Genomic DNA, 12,444 nt, shown 5'->3' on the forward strand with positions numbered 1-12,444 from the left:
CTACATGGCCTGGCTCCAGGACAAGAAGCATGAACCTCCTGGTCTACCACGACCCTGCCGTGAAGAAAGCTGAATTTGAGGCCAAGGAGAAAGCTGACGCAGAGCCCTTGGACGAGGAAGAGGCGGACGGAGCCGTCCCAGAGGCATCAGGGCATGGTGAAGCTTAGGCCCGGGTCCTCTTTTTGTTTTTCTTTCTCTTTTCTTTTAATTTTGTAACACTTTCCACTACAAGAAAATTAGGTCTTTACCTACCAATTGTAAGTGTAGGTAAAACTTGCCTAATGGTGGGTAATATGGTTTACCTACCAATATTGAATTGGTAGAGACTGGTAGGTAAAGGTTAGTGGGAAAAGAGTCTTTACCTACACTTATTAATACTGGTAGGTAAAAGAATCAGTGGACCCCACTAAGTTATAAATCAATTAATGAGTCATCAAATGACGTGTTTGATGACTTGTCATCCTACGTGTCTGCTGACATGGTTTCCATAGTAGCATACACGTGGCATACGTCAATACCGTCACTTGGCATCATGTGGTTGCTCCACATGTCAAACAATAATTTGTTCGCGTGTCGTTTGATAATTAGTACATATGTCGTCATTTGATATAGACCATGTGGCATCATTTTATTAGTCCATGTGGCATCATTTTATTGTTCTACGTGGCACAATATTATTGGACCATGTGGGGTCATTTTATTAGCCCACATAAGATGATTTTATTAGTCTGTCACACAATTTATATTTTGGTCAAATTTAATAGTTATGTGTAAGTAAAAGTAATAACAGTTATTTATAAATGTTTAATATTAGAAATAAACTAGAAAAAAACCATACAATAATAAAATGTTTAATGCTAAAATTCTTTATAATGTTCAATACTAAAATAAATCGTAAAGTTATCCTTTTAAGGTTACCCCTACCAATATTACTTACATAACATAAATTATATAACAAAAGAGAATATATCACAAGCCAATTCTATGATATCTCTAGGGCCAAATAGAGTAGAGAAGAAAGCTACTGCACAACAACACAACCCCATTCGTACACTCCTAAAATCAGCTGCAAAGTCAGGATAAACATTGTTGAAATGCTTCCAAGTATCCCCATTAGCAGGATGATGTAAAATCCCAGCTTCATTTTTTCCTACCTCTTTATGCCATCGCATATCTTTAGAAGTGTGCTTCGAACTAAACAATCGCTTAAGTCGTGCCTTGATTGGGAACCATCTAAGTCATTTATGTGGGATTTGATTTCGTACATAACGACTAGACTTGCATACAGGACATGACACTGCATTTGCATTCTCACCATAAAACAATGCATTCTCACTGTCAAGCTTGGCTAACCAACTAAAAAACCCCAAAATCTTTACAACCCATAAAGCATTTATGGGCATAAAAATGTAATTCTAGCTAAAAAGAAATTCAAAAACATTGAGAGAAACGAAAAAGAAATAAACCAAACCTTAACCAAGATTGTGTCACCAAGGAAGAGCTGGAGTCATTTTTCTTTCTTTCTTTTTCTTTTTTTTTTGCGTTCCCTTACTGTCCAAAAGGAAAAACTCATAAATATGGAGAACTAAGCCCTTTATAGAGAGAAGTTATGTATGGAGTAATTAAGCCATCTACTTAGTAACTTACAGATCAAAAGAGTGAGTCACAGCAGAGAAGAAGACAAAGCCGATTGGGTTCTGAGAACTGGAAAGGCGTAGAAGATGATTTGTTTTCAAAATGAACAAAGCAAAAAAAGTTAAGAACGAAAAAACAGGAATCAAAAGAGAAATCAGAAGACAATTTACTTATTATGAACGAAACTAGAATATGTCTTTACTTACAAATTTAGAAAAAGAGATATTGTGTGTCCCACATACATAACTAGAGGAATCGATAGAGAAATAAACAGGTACTGCAAATGTTTATGCAAAATTATTGATTTATTTCCGTGGACAAGGAAGATTACATCTACTTATGCACTGAGTATGTCCTCATTGACAGAAAAAAAAATGATTAAGGAGAAGAAAGCTCACCATGCATTGATCCAATATTGATCCCCTTCAGTTATCTTTGGGAGCATGAACTTAAGGGTCTTGAGGTGTGAGGTGATCTGGTGCATGACCCAACTAAAGAGAAGCCCACCATCATATTTGTATCAAATCCCATCACTACACATTTCACAAAACATAGTTTTGTCATAGATCAAAGCCTTTCTCACACTTTTAGTTCCAAAATTATAATACAACTTCAACAGTAAAATAAATTTAATTGCAAATCAATCAAAAATTAATATGCCATAATTATTTAGAGTAAAGCGAAAGAGAAAGGGTAGATGAGTACTAGCATAGATTCATGATGCTAAAGCAAATAAATCTCATATATATTAATATATATATATACACACATCGTTTATAGCAATTAGAAAGAGCCAGTAAACATAGCAAAATCTCACAAAGCAGCGATCATATGACTATAAAGGAGCAAAAATCATTTCTATATCATGAGAAGCTCTTTCTAATTGTAGAGTCCAAGAACTTTACTTAGCTAAGATAGATAATAGTATGATAGTATTTATAGCATTATCTTTGTTACTATGGATTTTTGGTTCAGACCGGGAATTATTTGGACACTCATAGTAGTACTTATAGATTTTCTAAGTTTAATCTATAGTTTAAGAATATTCATTTTAACCTAAGGTTGATTAATATGACTGATATTAAGGATTATATTTATTATACTACAAGGTTTAGATATCAACCAATAGGATTTTAAGCACATGTTATGAATGGTAATTAAGGATTAAGTGTTTTGAGGATTAAATTAAATAAGGAGTAAAGTTTGAATGTTATAGGGTCAGTCAGCAGCTTTGAATACGTTGAGGGCTTAGTCAAGGCTGTTTACCCCATTCAAACTTAGCTAAAATTGTGTAATTTCGTGTTTAAATATTCAGCGTATGCCGATATATCGCAGCTATAGGGGGCGATATATCGCAGCACGTAGATACGGAAAACACAAATCGATGCACGGTCGCCTCGGGAACAGTGGTCCAGGCGATATATCGCCTATAGGGGGCGATATATCGCCTCCACCAGCATGTTTTCAAACACTTTTGAATTCTTTTTCCTTCAGCCATTCAAACTCCTTCATAAGTCCAGCATCTTTTGAACGAGTCTTCAGCCTCTGCTGAACGATTATTCAAATGATTTTCACCTAAAAAGCCATTATTTTTATTCAAGTAAAATCAAGATCTTTTCATCTCCAAACTCTATAAATAGGACCTAGTACCCAGCCATTATTCACCTTTTGCTCTAAGTTCAGAAGCTGCTAGTGTTAAGTGAGTGTGAGAGTGTAAACACCTGGTTTGGGAAAATCATAAGCTTAAACATCATAAGCTTATCAAACACTTTGGGAAGTGAGTTCTATAGTATTTCGGTGGAGGTGTAGATTGGTCTTTCAAGTCTTTGAGGTAACCAAAACTCTAGTTCCTTTATGTATTATGTTATTTTCTTTCTCATAGTCTTCTACTCAATCTCTAACCTTAATCTTCATTCTGGTTAGGGAATCTAAGTTCTTGAGCACATAAGTTCGGTAAGCATGTTTCTCAAATGGTTTAGTCTTTCCATCTCTTTCATTTCATCTCCTTTCTTTAGACTCACTCTTTCTTATGGTTTTAGGAGTGGTCCAAAAAGTCCCAACTCAGTCCATTATATCCCGGTAACTTTGGTAAGGAAAATAGGCTAGAATCAACATGTTATGTGCTTATGTTATCTATATGTTTTATGTTATTAAATGTGTTATGATATGTATGTATGTTTGTAGGCTTGGGCATATGACCCATATGACTAACAAGACCCCAAATGGGTTATGGGCATATGACCTACTTAGCTAGTAGGACCCCACTAATCCCATGGGCATATGCTTGTTTAGTCTATGGGACCCCAAGTAATAATGGCCATTATAATAAGTGTATGTTATATGTATTATGTTAAGTCTTTATGTTTCTTATGAAATTATGTATATGATTAAGTGTTAGATTTTTCCTTGCTGGGCATTAGGCTCATTCCTTTCTGTTTATGTGCAGAAAAATAAGCTTTAGAGGTGGAAAGATTCGTGACGCTTAGAGGATGTGTATCGATGGTGAATGGAGTCAAGGGGTCGAGCGTTATTCGATTCGAGGATGTAGTCTTGTTTATGTTTTTATGGTTTTAAATGTATTTTCCGCATTTTCTATGTAACTCTTTTTACTTTAAGTTATTTTTTTGTTTTAAAGACAATGGGTACCCATATCCTACTTATTTTTATGAAAGTAACCTTTGTTTCTACAAGTTTATAATAAATTATGGTATTTTCGCAAATGTATGTTTTAGTAAGAATTTGTATGTATAGTTCGATAATGGTCCAAGAGTCTAGATTAGTGGGTCATTACACTAATTCACATGAAATGGATCTGTGTAAGATGTAAAACAACAAAAGGGTACCTAAGAATAACCATAAATATCATAAATTGCCTTATCAAACTACATAATAAAAACACTTAATAAATATCACTTTTCTAATAAAAATAATATGAAAAATAAATTATAAGTATTGATCAAACACAAACACAAAAGAAACATAGGCTAATATAACACAACATAAGAAGCAAAAAAAACTGTCGTTTTGTAATGCCCCGAAATTCTTATTTTGGTTTAATGGCTGGATTAGTAGGCCGGGAGGGCCATAACTGTTTAATTATGTCATTAAATGAATTTATACATGTTTATGAGAATTATATTATAATATGATATTAAATGCATGCATGTGGGTCCACATTTGTTTACATGGGTGTTTTGGTAATTTGGCCCGTTGAGGGCATAATTGTATATTTGTTTGCATGTCAATGATATATTGTGAGGCCACATTATAATGTGGATTGGTTCGAGTTATTCAGCATGAGACGATCTTTAAATATAATTTATCGGTTTGGTCATAACAGGCTTAAGCTCGGGGCTCGGGGTGTTTTTAATGATTAGAGCGTTACCGGGAATTATAGGGTAACGGGATATGAATTATTGGTGTTTGAGATTATCGAGGTTAGCGGGAATTGGAGAGCGTTAATTATAACTAACGAGATAGGCAGAAAGTACCAATTTTACCCTTGGGATGACTTTAGAAACCTTAAGTGACCGAGGGGCATTTAGGTCATTTGGTTTGGATTTATATGAACCTTAGTTGGCTGTAGAAAACATAACAAAACAGAGCCTTTACTTCTCCTTCCCGTACATCATTCCCTCTCATTTCACCTTTGGAGTTTTGAGCTCAAAGTGAGGATTCAAGCTAGGAAATCAAGGGGTTGAGTTTATAGAGTTGGTTCAGCCATTGAAGGGGATTTAATCTCAAGTTTGAGGTAATCGTCAAGGAATTAAAAGATTGATCGTTCTCAAGGGTCATTCTTATATTAATTTTCACTCGAACCAGAGGTAAGAAAACAATGTATGAATACAGTTGCACCCTGTATATATATAAGACATGTGTGATTGTTATTGAGGCATGTTGATTAATATATGTGGACATGGATTGCATGTTAAATGCTAGTGAATGTTGATTACTTGTATATGGCACTGACTAGTCAGGGACACTGACCTAAATGTCAGAAATGGCATAAGCATTCTAAACGCAGGGCCGAATAAAGATTAGATCTAATCGATATCAGCATTGAATGGCTCTATGGCATTAATGCTGGACCGACCCTAAGGTCAATGAATTTATAAGCGCTTGGCTAGTCTAAGACTAGTTACTGAGAGCCAGGGCATAGGGCCCAGGTGACTACTTGTCACGTGGCTAGGGAACGATGTTCCATGATTATGACTCTAGAGTCATGAGGAAGGTTATGTTGGTGACTAGTCACCATACACCTATCCTGTTAAAAGCTAGTGAAATGTTCACTTATCTATTTAGCCCTGGTGATCCTATCGTCACATGGCTAAAGGGAGCTGTCCCCATATTTGTGACTTTTGTGACTGTCACCTATTCGTTTGAACTGAAAGTCTTGAATAATTGTTATGATCATTGTTGATATTATATCATGTTATATTGTGTTTTCTTGCTGGGCCTTGGCTCATGGGTGCTATGTGGTGCAGGTAAAGGGAAAGAGAAGCTCACCCAACCTTGAGTGGAGAGCTTAGGTGGTGTTGTGTACATATGCGACCGCTTAACCACCACGGCCAAGGAGTTCTCAGAAGGACTAGGGGGTTTACCCTATTTTTGCCGCTTAGGTCGGTGGGGATTGTAAATTTGAAACAGTAGCGACCATTTTGTACTATAAACAACTTGTAAACGTTTTGAATGGCTCATGAGCAGTTTATATACTTAATGTAATATATCCTTTCCTTTTTACTGGTTTTTCACCTTAACCTGATAATAACACTTAGATCACATTTTTAACCAAAGGACTCAGGTAGCGGGTCAAATTTTCGATTCACTGTTCACCGTAACTGTTCTGGGGTAACCAGGGTGTTACACGTTTCTTTACACTCTTTGAGGCATTATAACAAACATGTTATGTGCAATAAAAGAATAAAAGAAAGAGAAAAACAAAATGTAAGATCAAGATATGATGTGTATATAATGATTTAGTCAATGGTTCTAATACTTTGTTTCCCTTGAAATAATAATACTAAGATAAGAAAAAAAAAATACATTACACAGCTTTTCTCCTCAAGAACTCTGCAACAGTCCTTATAAACAAGCTAACAACTCAAAGATAAAACACACATCACTCCTCTTTTTACAACTAAAAAACCTCACTTTTCTTAACCCTAAATACACCCAAGTGAACCATATATATACTAATGGCAACCAACCAGAACAAGACCCAAGGACCAAAGCAACCAATTAGTAAGATTGACATGACAAAAGTATATTCAAAACACTATTCTTTTTAATTATGATCACAACAAGCACAACCATCAAATGCATTGATCAATAATTTTAGTCTATTTGGTTTGTCAGGATATTTATATAGCAATTTTAACAATGTAATATCAGATAAAACTCATATTCAAAACAGATTAAATTTATCAACAAAATGATAAAACAACTCCGATGAACACCAAAAAAAGATGAAAAAATTAATTAAACAAAATAAATATATATATATATATGTGTACATATACCTGTGAGAGAGATGACTAAGAGAGAATTGGTATTGGAGAGACCTCGGTGGGGGAGATGTATCGGCGGGAACTTCCATTTTTTACCAAAAAAATAAATAAAAAAACAAAAAAATAAGGGAGTCGAATATTGAGAGCACAATGAGAGCCTTTTCACCAAAAAAAGAAGAAGCATATATGTGTTGTGTGTGTGTGTGTACCTTAAGAGAACGAAGTGAAGAAGTGAGAGAAACAGAGAGAGAGCTAGTGAGAGGCAGAAAGAAAACAAAAATTAAATACATACCTGAGATGAGAGTGAGACAGAGAGCTAGTGAGATAAGGGTTTGGGTTTGGCTTTGTGAAATGGTTGAGATGGGAGTGATGAAATGGGTTTAGGGAGAACATGTGGAAGAGGCGGGAAGGTCTAAAATTTTGGGGAAATGAAAGTTTGGGAGATGAAGAGAAGAGGCTGAAGGTTTTATCATATATTAAAACTAATATTAATATTATAATTATATTTAATAAATGGAATGATATATATTATATAGATAATATATATATGTGATAAATGGGTAAACAATTAGACAACATTTAAATATATTTTTAGACACTAGGATATTTTCTTACACTTAGACACAACCATCAATCTTTATAAAAACATAAAAATTGAGAGGGAAAGATGAGCGAAAAATGCCAAAATTTTTCCCTCCAGTATATTAATGCAGCTCAAGGCTTATACCTACCTACCAATATGATTGGTACGTAATGATACATCTAAAAATAATTTCATGGTAACTAATTATTTACCTACCAATGACCTTTACCAATATATATTAGTGGGTAAAGATAATTTTTACCTACCAATACATATATGTAGGTAAATTATATGTAGGTAAAGATCGAATTTCTTGTAGTTCACGGACACGGGTCCGTCTAAGACAATTTTTGTGTTCTTATTTACTTTGTTTCTTACATAATGCTTTCTTGTTTCCATTCGTTAAGCTTTCACCAAGTGTTTTACCATTATTCATGAATGAGTCGAATGTTTGGTCCCGGTTCCAAAGGCCGGGATCTCTTCTTGCAACTCCCCGACAATGGCGCCAAAAACTTGATGGACCAAAAACGGGTATGTTTTAAATATTTATAAATCGCAAGCGCACGAATCGTTCATATAGAATAGTGATCGTGTACGCAAGGACGTCGAACCCAAAGGAGTTGTCTAAAATCGAAAAGAAAACTATTTTAAACCAAAATTAATAAATTCTAACCTAGCTCCAAAGATTGATAAGATTTTTGTATAATGAAAATGAAATAAAAGATAATAATAAAGATATTAAAGACAATATATATATATAACTAAATTAATAATAGAAATCAAGATAGTAAAATAATGTTTACTAAGATAATAGAATCCACAAAATATAAGTTCAATAATATTTAAAAGTACATTGATTCCCAAGTTTTAGTGATAATTAAAATAAATCAAACTATCATTGTTCAAATAGATTTATAATTTTAAGCACAAATTATTTCTAAAAAGATAAGATTTTTTTTCACTTTTCAAAAAGTTATAATTTCAAAGTATTTAATGTAAATCAACCTAATGAAATAACAAATAAATCAATGAACATTATATATAAGGCAAAACATAATATTTTTGTTCTAAGCATGGATGTGTACAATTTAATGACACATCTTACACAAAGAATATTATGTTTTTGCACTAATGAAGAACAAAGTGTAAAGATGTGCTAACAATCCAAAATACATGATATTTAAGATGAAAGAAGATATTTGAAGAAGAAAATTCCATGAACTTTGTTGCACAAAATGGGAAATCAACCTACAAAATAAACACTATTTAGTTACAAATTGTTTCATCATCACCTTAATAATCTTAAAAAGATTAGAAACTCATAACTATAATAGAAAATACAAACAAAAAAATTACAAACATAACTTAGGAAAATTTGGAGGAAAAACCCCCAAATTTTTCCTCTAAAAACTCATAGGAAAAATGACCAAAAAGAAGAAAAAGATGAAGAGAATTGAGATATTTTGAAAGTGTAGAATTTGTGGTATGGTAACCTCCTCTCCAAAATTATGCACCCAAATCCCTTATTTATAGCCAAAAAATTGAGTATTAAAATAATCAATTTAAACTAATTAAATTGATTAAATTAATTATAATATGACAAATAATGGTAAATTATAGAGTGTAATAATGATTTTGGGGTAAAATGTGTAAGAAAGTTTGGGTAAAAAGTTGGCATTTTTGAACATAGGGGACAAGAGTGCATTGTGGCATTTGTTGGGCTCAAGAGTGGGATAAAGCAGCTGGTTGGGTGGCTGGTAGATGTGGGCAGGCCCACAGTGGGCTGTTGTAACGCCCTGGTTACCCCAGAACAGTTACGGTGAACAGTGAACCGGAAATTTGACTCGCTACCCGAGTCCTTTGGTTAAAAACGTGATCTAAGTGCTACTATCAGGTTAAGGTGAAAAACCCGTAAAAAGGAAAGGATATATTTCATTAAATAAATAAACTGCTCATGAGCCTTTTAAAATGTTTACAAGTAGTTCGTAATACAAAAGAGTCGCTATTGTTTCAAATTTACAGTCCCCGCCGGCCTAAGCGGCAAAAATAAGGTAAACCCCTAGTCCCTCTGAGAACTCCTTGACCGTGGCGGTCAAGCGGCCCTGTATGTACACAACATCGCCCAAGCTCTCCACTCAGAATTGGGTGAGCTTCTCTTTCCGTTTACCTGCACCACAAGCACCCATGAGCCAAGGCCCAGCAAGAAAACACAATAAAGCAGGATATAATATCAACAACGGTCATAATAACCATTCAGGACTATCAGTCCAAGAAAATAGGTGACAATAACCAAAAGTCACATTAATGAGCATAGCTCCCTCTAGCCATGTGGCGATAGGGTCACTAGGGCTTAATTGATAAGTGATTCTTTCATAAGTTTGATCAGGACAGGTGCATGGTGAGTGGTCACCAACATAACCTACCTCCCGGCTCTAGAGTCGTGCTATGGACAGCGTCCCCTAGCCATGTGACAAACAGTCACCGGGGTCATATACCTTGGCTATAAACATCTGGTCATAGACCAGGCAAGCGCTTATAAGTTCTTCGACCTTAGAGTCGGTCCCGCACTAATGCCATAGAGCTATTCAATGCGTGATCATCGACTTTAGAGTCGGTCCCTGACTAGTCAGTGTCTCAAACAGGTAATCAGCGTTCACTAGCATTTAATATGAAATCCATGTCCACATATATCAACCAACATGCCCCAATATCAAACCATGCATGTCATATACCTATACAGGGTGCAATTGTATTCATACACTGTTTTCTTACCTCTGGTTCGAGTGAGAATTATTATATGAACGACCCCTGAGAACGATCAACCTTTAAATTCCTTGACGATCACCTGGTCATAACCAAAATATAGGATTCATCAATAAAAATAATAACTGAGGGTTCCCAAACCAAGATCTAGCCTCCGGGACATCAAACATAACTCAACTAGGTACTAGGTTCAACCCCGAGGCCTAAGGTTTGAATCCCCAAGCTAAAAACATGTTTTTGGCTAAATTTTCCCTGATGGTCCGTGGCTCACCAGAGCCATGCCTCGGCTCACCCTCCTGACAGAGCCATTTTCACCTTTAAAGCCAACACAGGCCGCGGCACACCATAGCCAGGCCGCGACTCATTTCGCAAAATAGCCAAGAAACCAGCACGCACCAGCCAACTCTCCCCTGCATTTTCCCTTGGTACCAACCCTTCAAACCAACTCCAAACCTCCTCCAAACACTCAATTTAACCTCTAAACACCACCCATAACTCACCCTCATCAAAACCCAATCAAATATACACAAAAACTCCTCTTGATCCCCACTTTCTACAACAAAAACCATAAGCTGAAAACTAAAAGGAAAACAGAGTAACACCTGAAACCAATGAATAAAACTCACCTCAAATTCAGATTTTAACCTCCTTCAATGGTTGAACCAAGTCCACCAACACAGCCTTTGAGTTTCCTAGCTTAAAACCCCACCTTGAGCTCAAGAACACCAAAGAGAAATATAGAGAAGGATGATGTACGGGAAGGGAGAAGACAACCCCTGTTTTTGTTCTATTTAATCTTTATCCTTCTACAGCCAACTAAAGGGTAATATTAATCCCCTCAAATGACCAAAATACCCTTAAGCCACCTAAAGCCTCTAAAATCATTTCAAGGGTAAAATTGGTACTTTCTGCTTATCCCGTTAATCATAATTAACGCTTCCCAATTCCCGCTAATCTCAATATCCTCAAACACCAATAATTCATATCCCATTACCCTAAAATCCCCGGTAACGCTATAATCATTAATATCACCCCGAGACTCACCCCGAGCCCCGAGCTCAAATCTGTTATGACCAAACCGATAAATCATGTTTAAAGATCGTCTCATGTCGAAATACTCGAACCAATCCACATTATAATGTGGTCTCACAATATATGTCATTAACACGCAAACAAATATTCAATTATACCATCATCGGGCCAAATTACCAAAATACCCCTGTAAACAAATGCGGACTCACATGCATGCATTTAACATCATATTATAATACAATTCTCATAGACATGCATAAATACATTTAATGACATAATTAAACAGTTATGGCCCTCCCGGCCTACTAATCCAGCCATTAAACCATAATAGGGAATCCGGGGCATTACAGCTGTGAAGGCAGGGTGGCAGGCTGCTTGAGTTTGGTGCTGGCAGGTGTGAGGTAGGAGCTGCTGGCAGAGTGCTTCTTCGGCTGGGCAAAGGAGCTGCTGAATGGGAAGCTGGGCCACGGTTGGAGCTGCTGGTGGGCCTGGCTGGAGCGGGTCCAAGGGAAGCTGTTGGCTGGAAGGAAAGGGCATCAGGTGAGTTGGGCCTCGGTGCTGGGCCTGGGAAGGGGCAGGTTGATTGAACTTGGGCATGACACTTGTAGCTTTTGATTTTCAATTTTTCCAATTCTTTTCGTTTCTTTTTCTTGCTTTTCAAGAGCCAAAAAAATACAACATATTTCGTAAAAAAAGACATAAATTAAATTAAACTACATATTTTCAATAATCAAATATATAACATAAGTTCCATGAAAATATTAATTAAAATTTAATTTATATTTAACATTTAAGTTCAATAATACAACATTTTTTTACCTTAAACTATACAACAATAATTCAAATAATTAATTACAACAAAATTACTATAAAAACACACAAAAATATATAAAATCAAAATAAGACTAACAAATTCAAAATTAC

General features: G+C 35.5%; 1 long non-coding RNA gene across 1 annotated transcript; it reads right to left on the minus strand.

Moving 5' to 3' along the window:
* Positions 1–1,785: 1,785 nt before the first annotated feature.
* On the minus strand, positions 1,786–7,278 carry LOC133793592 (uncharacterized). The gene is made up of 2 exons (XR_009874889.1): positions 7,155–7,278; positions 1,786–2,168 (listed from the first exon to the last, which is right to left on the minus strand). It is a non-coding gene; the product is annotated as an uncharacterized LOC133793592 (long non-coding RNA).
* Between the last annotated feature and the right edge of the window lie 5,166 nt (positions 7,279–12,444).

The sequence above is a fragment of the Humulus lupulus genome, chromosome 8, assembly GCF_963169125.1.
Source record: "Humulus lupulus chromosome 8, drHumLupu1.1, whole genome shotgun sequence".
Lineage (NCBI taxonomy): Eukaryota > Viridiplantae > Streptophyta > Magnoliopsida > Rosales > Cannabaceae > Humulus > Humulus lupulus.